Raw genomic sequence first — 11,792 nt, forward strand, 5'->3', positions numbered from 1 at the left:
CCCATTTCCTGTATTAAGTGGGGCAGACCCTACACAGTTCCCCATTACTTCCATCCCATTTAGATTCTAGTCTTTTCTCTCACACCCTGATACAATTCTTAGTAATTTCTATGCTGCTCCCCTTCCTCTTCCATTTTCCATTTTCTGCCTTTTTACCCTACCCTCACCAGAAATTGTAGATATCTTATCTCTTTTCCTTGCCCCCCCGCCCTACCCAAATTGTGTGTTAAAATGTGGGGGTGAGCTTGTTGTGAAACAGCAGAGTGCCATTTTTCCTGAACAAGTTAACACCAGCAATTTTAATAATCACTGTAATTGTCAGTGTGTTCAGGACTAGTGCCAGGTTGGGAATGGCAGAGATTGGAATGTTGCCATGACGGGCCCCTGCCTGGTACTAATGCCCATCAGAGCCCCCATCCAGGGCACTGCTGCCGCCACCTCAATTCACACATGCCCCTTCCTCACAGATGTGCTAATTGGCAGTGGTGCCTATTATGGGAGCCAGTGAGCACTGGCTTGGTTCCCTTATGTGATGGGCAGCTGCCATGTTACGTTTCCTGAGATGCGATGTCTAGTATGATGCCTGCTTTCCACAAAAGAGAGCAACGTTAGCACTCGACTCCCATAAAAGATTTATCTCTGACAAATGCAGAAAGGAAATTATAGTCAAAGAGTGTTATGCTATGTTAATGTAATATTTTAATTTGAAAGGGGGGGGGGGGAAATACACCCTCATTAACCCTGAAAGAGGTTCTAGAAATCCACACGAGGGCTAGTGAACCTCAGGTGCAGAGGAGCAGAGAAGATTTCCCGACACAATTTCTTAGTTCTGTTCAGCACTGGCTTAAGACACCTGTTCGTTCACCCAGTTCCCCCCCCCCCCCAACAGCAACAGCAGCAACAACAACAATAATTTACTTTTCACAGCTCAGGCCTCTCAGTTTTAAACCGTGTTTTAACTTTTCATTTTTATGCTGCATTTTATGCTGCATTTTAATCCAGTGGTGTTTGTTTTACAGAGAACTCCTGTTTATGGGATGACTAGATAAATGCCCAAACCCAAAATAAATTGAAATGTAGGGAGCTTTTCCAGGAATTAGACATACACGCTCTTTCCCCCTAGGTGCTTCAATTTTTCCTGTTGTATTATTATTTTTTCTTAGAAGGTCTCTCAAAAGCTTGAAGCCTGGCGAACCATTCTGTGACTTGAACGGTCTTTGTTTGCCTGAGTCTCCTCTAACATGCCCCTTGGTTAGCCTGGCCAGAGTCCCCCCTTCTCCCCTCTTGCTTCTGTCAATATTGTTGCAGTTAATGTCTCATCCCAGCTTCCCTTCTTTGTAAAGAAGCGAGCAAAGGGAGATATTGAGCAGTTCAGCCTTCTGTGTGCTGTTTGTCAGTGCAATTTGTCCTTGAATTGAACTTGAGCTTGATATCCCATCCGTCTCTCCATTTCCTGGGTACTGTTCTGTCTGGTAGCTTTCAGGTCCTTTGTAAGATTTCTGCAGCAACCACACCATTCTCTGGGTTTTCCTGCCATTGTGTTACATAGGTTTGGCCCATGATTATACTGGGCTGTAATGATGCTGGCTATACTTTAATAGTGAGGAAATTCTTTTTCACCCATTACTTGGGTGATCCTATCTCTCCTCCACCCCGCCCCCCAAAATTAGGACATGGTTTATTCTGAGCCCATTTGGAAACCCCCCCTCTCTCATACACACACACACACCTATTTGAAGGTCAGAGGCTGCCAAAATGTCTCCCTGATCCAGATATGTCAAGTGAGAGCTTTCACATGCCCAGGAAAAAAAATCTGAGGCTATGAGAGTGCTTGACCTCACATTTGAGGCAATGTTCAGAATTGGGACTGGGGTGGAGGGGGAGAAATTTGGTCCCATTCACACTTAAAGGCAAATCTGCTGAACTTGCACTTTCCTAAACAGTATAAGAACCGAAACATAGCCATTGTTTGAAATTTGAATTCATCCAGATTTTGAGATGCGGTTCCCCAATCAAACGATGTTTGCAGAAACACATTATGTTTGGGGAGGTTGCTGGCGGCTGCATACAAAAATGTGTTTGTTAAGACAAGTTCGCACTAAAATGCTAGTGAATTTTCATTAGGACCTTTTTGTGGGGTGGGGGGGGGTGGGGATTGCAAATTGCTGCAGGAATACGAAATTCTGTTTTTAAGACTGGAGAGGGGAATGTAGAACTGAGGGAACTGAAATTGAGAGACACGCCCATCCCTATTTGAGGAAAAGAGTATTTTCCATCCCTCTAGCCATTTTCTGTGGGCACTTCATTAGATTCTCTCCACACACACCCAATCTGATGGAACAGGTCTTAAAGTGGCAGCAACCAGGTAAACCATATGGGAGCAGGAAGAGGAGGGGAAGGGTCTATTGCTAGGCTGTGTACTGATTCTATGACATCCTAACTGAAGCTGCCTATGGCCTTGTTTCCCCTACTCTGCTGGTTCTGGATAGACCTCAAGTCGCAGATCAGTGAGTAACAGAATCGGGACAGATGGCATATTGCAAACAATCACCGTGGTTCAAAACCTGATCCAGTTAATCTCTCAGTAGCCTCCCACCCCCCCATGTTGATTTAGTGTTCTGCCATTAACTCAGCCATGGGGGAAGGTGCCATCTGGAGGAACCTTGAGTCACTCCGCTGAGTTGTCTTGGCTGGTGGGGGACAATTAACATGGATGACTCAGCACCACCAGTCCGAGTTCAGAAGAGTTTCTCTCGGATAATACCTGCTTGGCAGGAACTCTGTGGCCCCTTGTCTGTGACATGCTCAAGAGGGCACATATTCTGCATCCTAAAAAGGTAAAGGGACCCCTGACCATTAGGTCCAGTTGTGTCCAACTCTGGGGTTGCAGCGCTCATCTTGCGTTACTGGCCAAGGGAGCCGGCGTACAGCTTCCAGGTCATGTGGCCAGCATGACAAAGCTGCTTCTGGCAAACCAGAGCAGCGCACGGAAACTGACACACACGTAAATATGAAACCCTACCTAGGAGCTAAAATTCAGCAGATTAATCGTCACACACCTTGGACTACCAATTTTGAAGCAACTCTCCCTGTTTTCCTAAAGCTCATGTCTGCATTTAATAAAAAGGCTTCCTCACTTTTCCTCATCCAAACCCAATTTTTTCCCTCGCTCATTCCAATGAATCCCAGACAGACAGATTAACCGCAGACAAGAGTAACAAGAATCGCTGTACAGTGTGCATGGTTTTATTTTTCACCTTATTGAAGCAAAAACAATGGGTCACACAGTCAAATAGAAACAATTCTGTAGCCATGTAAAACATCTCTCTCATAAGCTTAGCTGTCAGGAAGATCCGTCAGGGAGCCCCGATTTCTCCTAACAAAACAGCAGAGATGGAATCGTAATAGAATGCTAACATTTCATGATGACAGAAGAAATTATACAGGGAGTCGAATCCTTCAGAAGAACAGTCCCAAGATCGCCCCGATGGTTCCCACCTTTAGGCTGTCAGGAAACTCAAGTGTATTTTGATAGCTTCATTTGTAAACTTAGAATAGCAAGATGGATTATGCTGAAATCATATCAAACCAACATTCCACAATGGTAGGACGGATTATGCTAAACTGATGGGAGATTGAACAAGAAGTCTGCGCAACCCGGGAACTTCACCTTTTCAAAATACCAGGAAATCCAAATGTCTTTCAAACATAACTTTTGTAAATAAAAGTATCTCCAAGTACTGTCTTTTCTAGACTATATGATCCGACCTGTTTTTGAAGGTTCTTAGGTGTGTTCCTTTGTAAACAGAGGCAATTAATTGTTTTAAGACATTTACAGGGGTGTAAAAAGTATAAAAGTGTATGTTTGTTACCTGGAGCTGGCTTCCTTTTCCTGCAACATTGGTCTTGCTAGCAGACAATAAAAGTTCTCCTTCATTAAGGGGCTTTTGCTTTTTAGCATCATGGGCGTAGCCAAGGGGTGGGGGTGTTGGGGGGAAAGCCGCCCCCCTAAATCAATCAAAATCAATACAAATCTGAGGTTCTCCCCCCCCAACAAAAGCCTGTCCCCCCCCCACACAAATCCTGGCTAGGTGCATGTTTTGCATGGTCTTCCGTATAGTTCAAATAAATTTCTCACCCAAGAACAAGCTAATTTTTCCACAACACTCTCAAGTTTTGTGAAATTTGGAGGGGGGGATTTTTAGGTTTCTGGTGCTTGGTGTATGCTGAGGCTGGTAAGGGATTTTTAGAAGGAGGAGGAGGAAGAGGAGGAGGAGGAAGAAGAAGAAGAAGAAGAAGAAGAAGAAGAAGAAGAAGAAGAAGAAGAAGAAGAAGAAGACAGCCATCTCATACAGACCCTCCAAGTATCCTTATTTTCCAGGGATAGTTCCAGATTTGCAGAAACCGTCCTGGTTTCTGATTTGATACCGGAATGTCCCGCTTTCCCTTAAGACGTCCCTATTTTCATCAGAGAAATGTCAGAATGCATGGAGTTACATGACCCCCGAGCCAAAGAGATAAATAACTATAAAACCTATTGCTGGCAGAGCATCGATGAGAGAGGGTCTCGTGGCCACAGCTAGTTGATCTTCAGGGACAATTCTTTCAGATCCTTGTTCTGGATCCCCACCTCCTACCAAGGGAAGTGGATGCGTGCGGGACTTCTGTTGCAACAGAATATTAAAGATCTGCCTTGCTTTCACTGGTTCCTGCCTCAGCTCATTCGTCTCTGACCGATGATGGACTTGGTGGAATCTGACTCCCTTAAAAGGGGAGTTACTTTGTTAAAGACCTGCCCCCTTATATTCTGGTAACACCCTGAAAAGGGGGAAAATTTGGCCATGCCTCAGTTAGTCTGCTGGTGTGTGCCTAACCATGCAGACACTGAGTGTATCTACATATGGGCTTAATATAGAGTTTTTTTGGAGTTTACTTGTGTATTTAGTTTATTTTTCATGTTTCATGGCTTTGTAGCTATTGCTTTCAAGTGGTTCATAATAATAAAAACACAACAAACCACAGTGATCATAACCTGATTTAAAACAATCTTATGCAAATAACTCTGCAAACAACAGGGACAAAAACCTTCGCAAACAACAACAAAGAGTAGCAGTTTTACTGTTCCAGAAATACAACAAATGCTCTCTGGAAAGAAGAGGTTTTGCCTGCCTTCTGTAAACAGGAGAGGTGGGTGGACTAAGCCAGAGGAGTTTTTTAACTGCAATGTCATCACTGATAATTGCTAGGAGACAAACGGCCTGGAGCCAGACATTTTGTGGCGAAGGGGGGCCTAAGCTGGTGCACTGGGGTTGGAAAAGCAGCACTGGACAAACGGAGCCTAAATATAGATAGTCTTGATATGCTTCAAATTCATTTAATGACAATATTTGTTACTTACAACTTAATAGAACTAAATTGCTGGTGCTTATTGAGTGCTTTTGCATTTGTTAGCTGGAATACACAAGGAATACACAATGGCCAGGACACTGAAAGGTGGTTGCAGGAGGTTTAATTCTTGCTAAGCGACTGCTCTGAATTCTCACTCTCTGCTTCCCCCTGGATCTCTTCTAGTAAGACTGGGGATGCTGGAGGAACCAGACCTTTGCAAATCTTGATACGAACTGACCTGATCCTATTCCATACTGGTCCAAGAGGTGTAGAACTTAACTATCGCCTGGATCTGGGACTTCTGCGAGCTGTGCAATGCAGCTCTCGACAGCTAAAACGCAGCTCAGTGGCAGAGCATGCAGAAGGTCTCAGGTTCAGTCCATGGCATCTCCAGACAGGGCTGGGGGCAAGTCCATCCTGAAACCCCGAAAAGCCACTGCCAGTCACAGTAGATGATACTTTTCTAGATAAGACACGGGTGGCGCTGTGGTCCAAACCACTGAGCCTCTTGGGCTTGCTGATCAGAAGGTCGGCGGTTCGAATCCACGTGATGGGCTGAACTCCCATTGCTCTGTCCCAGCTCCTGCTAACCTAGCAGTTCGAAAGCATGCCAGTGCTGGTAGATAAATAGGTACCGCTGCGGCGGGAAGGTAAACGGCATTTCTGTACACTCTGGTTTCTGTCACGGTGTTCCGTCGTGCCAGAAGCGGTTAAGTCATGCTGGCCCCATGACTCAGAAAACCTGTCTGTGTACAAAACAAAATAAAAAATGCTTTCCAGTAGCACCTTAGAGACCAACTAAGTTTGTTCTTGGTATGAGCTTTCGCGTGCATGCACACTTCTTCAGATACACTGAAACAGAAGTCACCAGATCTGTGTACAAACACTGGCTCCCTCGGCCTGAAAGTAAGATGACCGCCGCAACCCCGTAGTGGCCTTTGACTGGACTTAACCATCCAAGGGACCTTTACTTGTCTAGATAGAGCAATGGTCTGACCTGGTTGGTAGTAAGCAGCTGCCTCCGTTCCTTTTTAAAACACACATTTTGAAATAAAATATGCTTAGGAATGCATATTTCAACATGCATTCAAGTTTGGGCTTTCTTTTTTAAAGGCAAATAAATGTGGAAACGGTTGGACAGTGTTCTTGAAGCTACTAACATGAGTTTGGTCAAACTGCGAGAGGCAGTGAAGGATAGGCGTGCCTGGCGTACTCTGGTCCATGGGGTCACGAAGAGTCGGACACGACTGAACGACTGAACAACAAAATGTGGAAACTCATGTCTCCCACTCTGGGGGGTGAAACTGACAAGGCCTGGCAATAAGTTGGTCTGTCCACCCCATGAGAGACTTCTTTGTTCTAGGAAGGAAGCTAATGTTACAAAAGTTGGGTGCCTCCCCCTCTCTCAGCCAATCGGTAGCAAGAGCCCATGGGATTCCAGGCACTCACCCCAGGTCTGTGTTCCTTTAGAGAACTAAGACACGTCTAGAGGAGCTGGGAGCCGGGACACTGTTATACAGTGGTTCCGCTCCTTCCTCCTGGGCCGTGTTCAGAAAGTGGTGGTGGTGGGGATGAGTGTTCAGACCCCTGGACACTCACTTGTGGGGTGCCTCAGGGTTCTGTCCTCTCCCCCATGCTTTTCAACATCTACATGCAGCCGCTGGGAGAGATCATCAGGGGGTTTGGCCTGGGTGTTCATCAGTATGTGGATGATACCCAGCTCTACCTCTCTTTTAAATCAGTACCAGTGAAGGTGGTGAAGGTCCCGTGTGAGTGTCTGGAGGTGGTTGGAGGATGGATGGCGGCTAACAGATTGAGGTTGAATCCTGACAAGGCAGAAGTACTGTTCTTGGGGGGGACAGGAGGCGGGCAGGTGTGGAGGACTCCCTGGTCCTGAATGGGGTAACTGTGCCCCTGAAGGACCAGGTGCGCAGCCTGGGAGTCATTTTGGACTCACAGCTGTCCATGGAGGCGCAGGTTAATTCTGTGTCCAGGGCAGCTGTCTACCAGCTCCATCTGGTACGCAGGCTGAGTACCCTACCTGCCCGCAGACTGTCTCGCCAGAGTGGTGCATGCTCTAGTTATCTCTCGCTTGGATTACTGCAATGCGCTCTGTGTGGGGATAGCTTTGAAGGTGACCTGGAAACTACAACTAATCCAGAATGCAGCAGCTGGACTGGTGACTGGGAGCAGCCGCCAAGACCACATAACACCAGTCTTGAAAGACGTACATTATGTTTCCGAGCACAATTCAAAGTGTTGGTGCTGTCCTTTAAAGCCCTAAACGGCCTCGGTCCAGTATACCTGAAGGAGAGTCTACAACCCCATCGTTCTGCTCACACATTGAGGTCCAGTGCCGAGGGCCTTCTGGCGGTTCCCTCGCTGCAAGAAGCCATGTTACAGGCAACCAGGCAGAGGGCCTTCTCGGTAGTGGCACCCGCCCTGTGGAACACCCTCCCACCAGATGTCAAAGAGAAAAACAACTACCAGACTTTTAGGAGACATCTGAAAGCAGCCCTGTTTAGGGAAGCTTATAATGTTTAATAGATTAATGTATTTTAACATTCTGTTGGAAGCTGCCCAGAGTGGCTGGGGACACCCAGCCAGATGGGCGGGGTATAAATACTTATTATTATTATTATTATTATTATTATTATTATTATTATTATTATTTATTAGTCTGCAGGGTGGGAATCCAGATCTTACAGCATGGTCATCCTAAGATAAGCTTGTCCCCCACAGCAATGCAGCCAGCTTTCAGCCAGCCTGCCCAAGATGGATCCTAATCTCTCTTCTTCCGTCTTCTTCCCAGAACACCCTGCTAAAACCTCTCTTTTCGTGTCACCGCACATCCAGCTACCCTGGCAACGTACCAAACCCACAGTCTCTGTTCGCACCTCAGGGCAATGGGGAAGGACAGTTCTTTTGCATCTCAGGCTCTCAGTGGCCTGTATTGTTTCTTAGTGGCCAGGTCGTTTTGCGTAGGCAGCTTGTACTTCTCCCTTCACACCCCAAATAATCACAATTCTACCATTTATTAATTTCTATGTTTTTTGGGGGGATTCCCCCCAAAATCTATATATAACACTAAATATCCCCCCCAAAGCCATTATCTGCATCTTATGACTGCAGCTAGCTTTCTTTCTGCATGTGTTCATTTTTGGGTGTTGCTTATCAAGTGTATTTGTGCTGTGTGCACCTGGTTAATTTTTTAAGGTGCCATAAACGAAGTTTCCCCCCCTACAAGCATCATTTCTGCTAGCCCAATGATCAGGCCGCTGCATCCTGCACCAGCTGCTGATTGGACAGAGGACGTGGGAAGGAGAGAGAACTCCTGACTATGATATTTTAGGGCTTCTGAATTTGAACAGTGTGACATCTGCAAAATCTTCCTGATCACGCTGAAACAGTACAGGCTGTAGCTGGCATCCCTGGGTGACTGCTCACGTGGCTCTGTCTCAGCAGAGTGCCTCACCCAGGCAAACCAAGGTGACACCTTTCTCTCTGGTGTTGTCTCTTCAAAGATATATTGCTTCACGCTCTTGTGCCTTAAGAAATTGAGGATGCAATCCTATGCATAGTTTCTCAGGGGAAACTTCTTAGAATCAGCTTGTATGGGACCTGGGCAAGCACAGTAATAGGTTTAGCTCAGTTGAAACTGAAAGCTGCAGTTCTGGGGCAACATTAAGAAGGGCAAGGTAGGAGATGGACAGAACTGTCCCAAGGTAGGATTACTGGGTGGCGCTGTGGTCTAAACCACAGAGCCTAGGGCTTGCAGATCAGAAGGTCAGCGGTTCGAATCCCCGCGACGAGGTGAGCTCCTGTTGCTCGTTCCCAGCTCCTGCCCACCTAGAAGTTCGAAAGCACATCAAAGTGCAAGTAGATAAATAGGTACCGCTCTGGCGGGAAGGTAAATGGCATTTCCGTGCGCTGCTCTGGTTCGCCAGAAGCGGCTTTGTCATGCTGGCCACATGACCAGGAAGCTGTCTGCGGACAAACACCGGCTCCCTTGGCCTATAGAGCAAGATGAGCGCTGTAACCCCAGAGTTGTCCACGACTGGACCTAACGGTCAGGGGTAACTTTACCTTTTAAACCACTGGGAAGACTTTTAAAAAAATCAACAGCACTGCTCTTGTGCATTTAAATGCAAGATAACTTTTGAGCTGTCATTTCCAGTTCCCTCTTAGCACCAAGTGCCTGGGAAACAAAAGTAAAAAAATAAATAAATCACCAAACTTTGCAATCAACCTGCTGCATCACATTATTTTGTTGATTTTCTTTCACATTAAGAAAAGGAACAAATGCTGCAATTTTCGTATATATAAAGAAACACAGATTATTTTAGCCCTACACATAAAGAGAACTTACTCTATACAGGACTGCTGCTAAGTTAAAAGAAATAATGGTACGTGAAATGCATGAGTTTTAATTAATCTGCATTTGTTTGTGATTTGCAGACCACAAGATTTGGTTTGGACCCCACTCTGGAAAGCAGAACAACTTAGTATGAATGAATTTGAAGGTTTTCCAATTTAGCTCATGGTCCAAAGCCGAACCCTAATTCAGCAAAAGGGCTTATTGCCTTCCCTATGCATTATAATGGAGAAAAATTTTAATGGACTTTTTTTTGTAGAAATGGGTGAAATTTTCAGGCATGGCAATGGATTGTTGTTCAGTCGTTCAGTCGTGTCCGACTCTTCGTGACCCCATGGACCAGAGCACGCCAGGCACGCCTATCCTTCACTGCCTCTCGCAGTTTGGCCAAACTCATGTTAGTAGCTTTGAGAACACTGTCCAACCATCTCATCCTCTGTCGTCCCCTTCTCCTTGTGCCCTCCATCTTTCCCAACATCAGGGTCTTTTCTAGGGAGTCTTCTCTTCTCATGAGGTGGCCAAAGTACTGGAGCCTCAACTTCAGGATCTGTCCTTCTAGTGAGCACTCAGGGCTGATTTCTTTAAGAATGGATAGGTTTGATCTTCTTGCATTCCATGGGACTCTCAAGAGTCTCCTCCAGCACCATAATTCAAAAGCATCAATTCTTCGACGGTCAGCCTTCTTTATGGTCCAGCTCTCACTTCCGTACATCACTACTGGGAAAACCATAGCTTTAACTATACGGACCTTTGTCAGCAAGGTGATGTCTTTGCTTTTTAAGATGCTGTCTATGCTCCATGGACAAAGACAACAGGTATGATGACATAGCATGTTCTTATGCGAATTTTACAATTCGTCATTATGGGAAAGCTATTATTGCTGTCTAGGTTTGTCATTGCTTTTCTCCCAAGAAGCAGGCGTCTTCTAATTTCGCGACTGCTGTCACCATCTGCAGTGATCATGGAACCCAAGAAAGTGAAATCTCTCACTGCCTCCATTTCTTCCCCTTCTATTTGCCAGGAGGTGATGGGACCTCCTATTTCTATTTGCCAAGAGGTGATGGCAATGGATAGAGCCTGCCAACTTGCAAATAGAACCATTTCTGTTTTTTGTTTTGCTTGGTACCTTTTAAAATTGATTTGGTGACAGAGAACTAACAGGTTTACTTCTCCCAGTGGTTTTGTAAGTAACACTTTTGTTATTAAAATGGCATTGAAGAGGAGCCCCTAGGAGAGTAACCTGCTAAATTTCAGAAGGATGGGTGCTGGGACTAGCAAACTGATAAATGAAAAAAACAGCTGCAGGCTTATGTTCTGTCTGTGGATGTGTGGGCACATGGCACAGAGGCAGAAATAGTTGTATATTCAGCATTTTCCAAACAAGGGCTACTAGCATAAAACTATCATAGAGAGCAGAACAGACCAAAGCAAGGTGATTTATTACTTCAGTTTCCCTTCCCCAAAGCATTTGTGATTGAAGTTTGCTGTGAAATTTGTTCCTTCTGATTAGAAACTAGAGCTGTCCATCCCAAAAGAACATTCTGCACCCTGGTATTTTCCTTATAGGACAAACCTGGGGAGATATGTTTGCATTTTTGCAGGCACTTATCGCAGTTTTTTTTTAAAAAAACAACCCACATAGATCAAAAAATATGTATTTCCTTTTGGATGTGAGAGCACTACAGATCTCCACAAGCACGTCCTCTAAAAATTCTTCACCTTGTTTGCTAGCAGATGATTGATTGATTGATTGCAGGTGGGGACCCAATTTGCCTTCTTTGTTTACACCCATTTAGCTTTTCGTTGTTGCGGCTGCAACTGGACATCATAAGTCTGTCACAATTCCCCCACGTACGTGAGAAGTGGTGACTGCCACACACATGCAAAACTCGTGAGGAATACTTGGAGAAAATTCTGCAAAGTGACTCTTTTCTAGTAAAGAGGCTTGAGAGGGGGGGGGGAAAGGGTTTTTGAGAAATTTCAGCTCAGCTGTAGCTTAAGCTCTTCCAGCTTTTATTTGTCCCCAAAG

The sequence above is a fragment of the Lacerta agilis genome, chromosome 7 (genome assembly GCF_009819535.1).
Source record: "Lacerta agilis isolate rLacAgi1 chromosome 7, rLacAgi1.pri, whole genome shotgun sequence".
NCBI classification, from domain to species: domain Eukaryota; kingdom Metazoa; phylum Chordata; class Lepidosauria; order Squamata; family Lacertidae; genus Lacerta; species Lacerta agilis.